The following is a 7725-nucleotide window of genomic DNA, read 5'->3' on the forward strand; positions in this document are numbered from 1 at the left end:
GTAACTTAAAGCTACTTCTGTGCGTTATAATGTACAAATGCTTAACACATTACGTTTAAAAAAAAACATATATTTACTAAAATCAATTAAGTACGATTAATAGATGTAGTTAATAATGATTTCAATATATTTATATTATATAATAACATTGTCCACTACTAGCTAGTAGACAATAATAAGTAAAATAAATAAATATTTGACAACATCACATACATTACTCTGATCCCAATGTAAGTAGCTAAAGCACTTGTGTTATGGAAAATCAGAAGTAACGACGGTACCACAAACACCCAGACCCAAGACAACATCGAAACTAATGAACTTTATCTACATCGACTCGGCCGGGAATCGAACTAGGGACCTCGGAGTGGCGTACCCATGAAAATCGGTGTACACACTACTCGACCACGGAGGTCGTCACAATGTTATATATTTTTGTACGAAATCTTCATTTTATAACCAATCGATCAGGAGGTATGAATTAATGTATCTATATACACATCCTGCTTTTGTAAAAAAAATATATTTTATTAATTAGCGATCTATATTGATGACAATCAAATATTTTCATCGTTACTAGGGCCCCATGAAACCAAGGAGATTGAGTGGAAAATTATTGATAGATGTATGAATTTTAATCATAGTTTAAGAATTCAATTACGCTATTGGGACGCAGATTGAGTTTCCTTTTAAAAGGGGGGGACAAAGACATAACAAATTAGGTTTCAAGCGTAAGATGAAGTGTTGGGTGCATCTGTCAGTATCAGTTGTCACAGATGGCGCTCGATGCCCGCAAGAAATCAAAAGGATCAAATTGCTATGCGACAAGAGAAGATGCGTGACTCAATTTTATAACTTATTATTCATAAATTCATAAACAGCCTGTAAATTTCCCACCGCTGGGCTAAGGCCTCCTCTCCCTTTGAGGAGCAGGTTTGGAGCATATTCCACCACGCTGCTCCAATGCGGGTTGGTGGAATACACATGTGGCAGAATTTCGTTGAAATTAGACACATGCAGGTTTCCTCACGATGTTTTCCTTCACCGCCGAGCACGAGATGAATTATAAACACATATTAAGCACATGAAAATTCAGTGGTTTCTGCCTGGGTTTGAACCCGAAATCATCGGTTAAGATGCACGCGTTCTAACCACTGGGCCATCTCGGCTCATAGGCATAGAAATACTTTATTACTTTAGTTAGATATTAGTGTTACAAATCTGTGCTCGGACATAGCAGTTAAAGCAGCCGAGAATGGTGCGGGTGCTAGGACGTGCAAATTTGAATTTTGACGCTCCCACAGTAACGTTGTTGCATACATATGGGCAATCTTTTGACTATATAATGTTTGTCATTATCATCATCCTACTGCCCTTATCCCAATTTGCTCGGGGTCGGTGCAGTATGTTTTCTTCTTCCATACTTCCCTATCTGACGTCATCTCACAAGTAACATTCTTTCCAGCCATATCATCTTTCACACAATCCATCCATCTTTTCATTGGTCGTCCCCTTCCTCTATGTCCATCCACGCTCATTCTCAAGACCTTCCTTACAATATGTTCCTCATTAGTTTAGCAGCATGAGTAGTTCCAATCAAAATAAAGTAACACGAGGGTAAAGAGGCTTAATTTAGAGAGATTTCATAAAAATAATTATATAATAAGTATATAATCAACCAACCACTCTGTGGAACCAGCTTTCGTCGGCGGTTTTTCCGAACCGATACGACTTAGGAACCTTCAAGAGCGTACTCTTTCCTGAAAGGCCGGCAACGCACCTGCAAGCCCCCCGGTGTTGCAGATGTCCATGGGCGGTGGTAGTCACTTTCCATCAGGTGAGCCTCCTGCTCGTTTGCCACCTCTACCATAAAAAAAATAAAATAATAATTGTACTTACGTTTAGTGGTAGTTTCAAGTGGTTACACTTCATGGTAGGGCTTTGTATAAACTCATCTGTATAGGTACGCTTATTATATATTCAACAGCTAAGCAGCAATATTTTAATGTACTCATATAATTATTGTATATATTAAAAGCTTTTCCAAAACTGCTGCATCTTTTCGTGCAAGTTTTATGAACATTTGTTTAGTAGTTTCAAATTACAATTAAAATTCAAGTATCTTAATTCAGAAATAGTAGCATTACACTTTCTTATTGATTATATCAAAAGTCTTCAGTTCGGAAAGAAATGCCTGTGACTCGAGAAAAACCGGCGAAAGAAGCTCAGCGAGATTTCTTTTTTTAGAAATGTTTGTTTACAATGTTAAATTATATATGTTATAATAAATTTACTGGTAATAAGCTACATTATTTCTGTGTGCTTTAGGGTACTTATAAAATATATCTATAACGTATAATTTTCTTTATTGGTAAACTGTAAACGTGAGAAACCGGGGCGGGTCGCTAGTTTATTGTAATTGTCAGATTTTCACTCAATGTATTGTTCTCTTATTCTATTAATCCCCGAACCACTTAGAACTTATGTTGTAACTTACGTCGAGGTAATATCTCTATGATGTATCAGATATATTAAATAAAAACAATTGTTTGAGCTTTAAAAATAAAGCATTGTTTTGAGTTGTACAGACGTTTGCTGTTTTAAGAAAATATTTTACTTGAATATATATTAGTTTTATTTTAGAACATTGAAGTAAATATTCTATTAACTTTAATAATAATATTAAATATATGTTTTGTTTTATTGCATTCTACATTATTATGCACATATGGTCACGTACAGACAGAAGGACGCCGCGCCTGTGATAATTGTGCAGTAGAATATCAAACAACTCATTTCGTTTCTCAGGTCAGGTACCGTTGACATAACATGTCTGTATTATTATTAAATATCAAAGCATTAAACTTACTAAAACTTACTATTTCAAAGTAGAAACTACAGCCAGAAGAACTCATTTCATAATATATGTAAATAAAAAACCTAAAAAATAGTGTCATTCCAAAAGTATGCTTATCGTTTGGTGTTACAGTAACATTCATAAAATCCATTGTCGTTTTATGACCTTTATAAGCATTTAAAAATCTTAATTATCTTCCTTATTCAGCAAAAATAGTGCGATTGTAAGAATTCACTTCGTATTTCATTCGTGAAATATTGATAACCGACTTACGGTGATAATTAATTTTGATATGTGTATATATATAAATATTCAATATGACATTCTGACATTTCACGCTCGTGTTTCTTTATGAGTTTCGAGTTTCTTCTTACACAATACATCTACTCAGTAGCTTTAACCTGAAAGGAGGAAATACTATAGATTTAATTTAGGCTTATTCGTTTTTTTAAGTTTTTTATTTTAATATCTTATTGCCACTGTAATGTTCTAAGATATATTCATTTAGTTCAATTACTATCTCAAACAACATGCATTATATTATAATATACTACATACATATATTGGCAAAATTTTCTTTGACACTCTCGTATATTATACTAAATATCCCAAATACTTCCTACTATTTAAAAAAAAATACGTTCTCATCCTTAGTAGTCTAATAATCTTATCGTCGTATTCAATCTGATAACAAATATAAATTTCCTGTATAACACAGCGATTTTTACGATTAAATCCTTCACCATAAAAACTTTAAGGCTTATTGCATTGCAATGAAATAGTTGTCGTTTTAAATCATATATTTAAATTGGTTTAAAAAACAGTACAACATAACAATATAGTACGTATTTTCGTGTAATATGATCTGAGTGTCGATTTCGGCTACGGCGACCATTTTTATTTTTATTAAGACTATCTCACTGCGAAGAAGATGCTTGTGTGCGTAAACATACACTGACAAGCCACTGATGTATTATTATAGTCTAACGCCTATATTCATGATATAAAAACTGTGTATAGATATTCTACCGCCAAACAGCAAGACTCAGTATGGTTATGTTCCGGTTAAAAGGGTGATTGAGCCAGTGTAACTACAGGCACAGGGGAGATAACATCTTAGCTTCCAAGATTGGTGTATGGAGTATTTTTATCATATAACATAAATAAAAATGTTGCATAGATATTATTTAGTTGTAAAGCTATTACTCGATCGTAAAATGTTAGAAAGAAAGGATACACGCATCAAAATCTTGTATTGTCGTTGGATTTCGACATTCTACGATCGGCTGGAGCATTTGGTGTCTGTTGCGTAGAGCTTTGCGTTTACTTTATATCTTTAGTGTTTACAAAACGGAGACTCCTTTGCATTCAAGTGATACTGTTGTTAAGTTTGTTTTATAAGTTTTAATCAATATTTTACAGGCTTGTCGTTCATTGTATTTTCTTTAAACGACTGTCAATCTGCTATTTTAATTGTACCGGATTATAAACGTGACAAATTAATTTTCATACACCCAGATTTCCGATTAATCTATATTTTAAGCACGTAGTCGTTTTTATATGTATGATAATATTTTTAGGTATTTTTTAAATAGGTAGGCAGACGCGCAAATGGACTACCCTATGGTAAGTCACTTTATAAATACTCTGTAAGATTATATAGTCCATCACACGACACTAACAACAACGGGAACTCCGATGTTATGTCTCTGGTGCCTGAAGATACACCGGCACACTCACCATTCAAACTTGAACACAACAATAATAAGTATTGGTGGTACCTACTTAGTACTCGCCGTAAGTTCTAATAAGTTATTTAAATACAGTTGAAAGAAAAATAATAATAATTAATCGTTACTCAATTGTATTATTTTTTTTACGTTTTTAAATTAAATTGAATTTAAAGAGAAACCTAAATTGTTTTCAAAACATGTTTGAACGTTATCGATTCTAAAATTAGTTCTCCGTCGTAAATCCTAGACTAGACGTGTTCAGTTTTATATCTCCAATTGTTAAACTAATCCGTGAACGCTTAAAACTATTGCGTCATTATAGTTATAACCGAAAATCATCTATAAATAAAAATATACATATCGAACACCCTATTACAATGGAATAAGGTTGATAATAGCATTACAGATGTCAGTTATAAAAGTAGTACGAATTTTAAACAACTATTCTATGTAATTGCTAGTCAAATCAGGTTCATTTATATGAGAGTCCTCGGAAAACAATGACGTACCTATACTAGTTCATGACCCTCGGTTTTCTCAATAAAGCCAGCGATCCATCACAGTGCGTAACTTAGGCTATACTCCTTTATAAACAATATTTTTCAAACCTTCTGAAAAAGCTGGTTATCAAATTGGCTAACTTTTTTATATTTGTGTGAGAACGCCGTCAATTATGAACAGATTTTGTAGTCTTTTTTGTTAGTAATGCTAGGTAATATAGGTAATTTTAGTAATATTTAAGTTTTATATATGTAATATATACCAATTGAGAACAATTACATTGTAAGACAAAACTATTTGTTAAAAATCCGATACATTTAAAGTAAAAAAACAGACACGTTATTGTTCAATAAGCGTATTTTTTATGACTTTGTTTTAATCATTTTCTAATTTATTTTTGCCTGACTGTTATATTCCATTAAAATTAGATGCTTTTGAGTCAAATATAAATTTACTTGTATTTTTTTATTATTAGTTGTAAAGATATATAGCGCTATACATCGCTATATGATGTATGGATCGTAACCTTTAATCTTTGAAGACTACCTGCAACCTACCCTTGAGTCTGAGGGGTGAGAGCGGTTTGGGAAGGTCATTGACTCGGAGCTATTTTTTGAGTTGTGTCAAGGTTAGCACTGCACGCTTCATTGTTAATAAAAAGAAAGATTTTATACACAAAGAGATGCTACAGCCGAAGGTACTTCGTCATAATCATAATATACTTTTAAATTATACATTTATTATTTGACGACCTCCGTGGTCGAGTAGTATGTACACCGGTACGCCACTCCGAGGTCCCGGGTTCGATTCCTGGCCGAGTCGATGGAGAAAAAGTTCATTAGATTTCCATAACACAAGTGCTTTAGCTACTTACATTGGATCAGAGTAATGTATGTGATATTGTCCAATATTTATTTATTTATTTAAAAAAAAAATTATGCCGTTTGCATTTGAAACCATGAACTTGGAATATTACTTTACTTTATTAACGTAACCTGTAAATATCATGTATGATATTTTTCGCGTGAATTATATATTATATTGTTTAACACATAATTTTGAAAGAGTTGTATTTGTTGTGGTCAATTCAGTGAGGTAGTTACCTCAGTCAATTCAAATATCTGAATGCATGTGACGTCAGCAGGTGCACGAGATATCGAGTATGATGAAAAATATATAAATACTTTAATCGGTTAACACCAAGTAAAATATGTATAAAAATAAGCGTCGAACATTTATCATTCCAATTTCAAAAATGAAAGAGATTATCCTCTTCCATTTTTGAAATTGGAACGATAGTATAGATTTTATTTATTCGGAAAAAAGGTCCAACATATTATGATTTATTCACTGGATGTACAGAACATAATTCATTTTTAAAAGATAAATTGACGCATCACAGAGAAGTACCCACAGCTTTCTTACTCATTATTTTTTAGCAATTTCCTTAGTAATAAATAACTAAAATCTATATTACAAGCATTGCACTTGTGTATTGATTGTCAATAATCTACCACCGGTTCGGAAAGAAAGACCGCAGACCGCAGACAGGGTCGAACCGTCGATGAAACTTAACAAGAATCTACATTTATTTCTAATGATGTTTACAAAAATGTTTCTTTTATTTTATTTGTATTGGCCTGGAGGAAAGCCATTGCACCACATACGCTTCAACTGGCTGAGCATTTGAAATCCATTTTAAGTTCTTCTGTTGATGTTTAAGGGCATTATCCGTATGTCTCAGATTTTGGTCTTGTATATCATAATTTCAAAGTTTTTTATATAATATTGCGACTTATATTTATTTCCTCAAGGCTCTTTCGCTAAGGCTACCTCAAAGCACAATGTATTGTAAAAAAGTACTTTTAAAAATAGAGATTACCGGCCCGAAATTGAACCTGCGTGAAATCTAATAGAGCGCCTCTGATGGTCAAATGATGATAACTAAACCGATGTTTAACTTAGCGATTCTCTGTGTTTTCAGCATCACAGCAAATTTAACAAATTAATCATAATTCTTCAAGACAAATGGATTGCGAGAGGGCATTAATTGAATGAGCGGCGATAATGACAATTTATTTAATGAAGCGAGAGAAATGAACTCCCATGAATCTTTAAAGAGTACTAGGTACGATAATTTGCAGAGCTCTTTAATTTATTTAGACGTATGGTGATACGATATTTTGAGCCATTTATTATTTAAATGCTATGTTAATAATGGTCAAAGTCGAGTGCAGTGAATTTTGAGTTTGTTCCCATATACAGCTTATGTAATAGGCGGCGGACAGGCAAATGGGCCATCTGATGTTAAATGGTCAATACCGCCCGTAGACATTGGCGCTGTGAGAAATCGCCAATGCAACCAAACTTACTACCAACCTTGGAAGCAAAGATGTTATGTTGTCCTTGTATTTGTAGATTATTTTTTTAATATTATATCAGTCAAAATATCAAATTAACCAGCGATTGAAAGTTCGATTCAAGTCGATCGAATATTTTTTCAAATTAAATTCTATTATTGATTTTTAAATGCTCAATATATATTTTTTTATCAATGAAATATCTTTTCGGAATAACGTTTCGAGTGATAGTTAGTGGTTACAGGAGCGTGTTTCACGTGTACAGTGATTAGGG

This window comes from Vanessa tameamea, chromosome 15 (assembly GCF_037043105.1).
Source record: "Vanessa tameamea isolate UH-Manoa-2023 chromosome 15, ilVanTame1 primary haplotype, whole genome shotgun sequence".
Lineage (NCBI taxonomy): Eukaryota > Metazoa > Arthropoda > Insecta > Lepidoptera > Nymphalidae > Vanessa > Vanessa tameamea.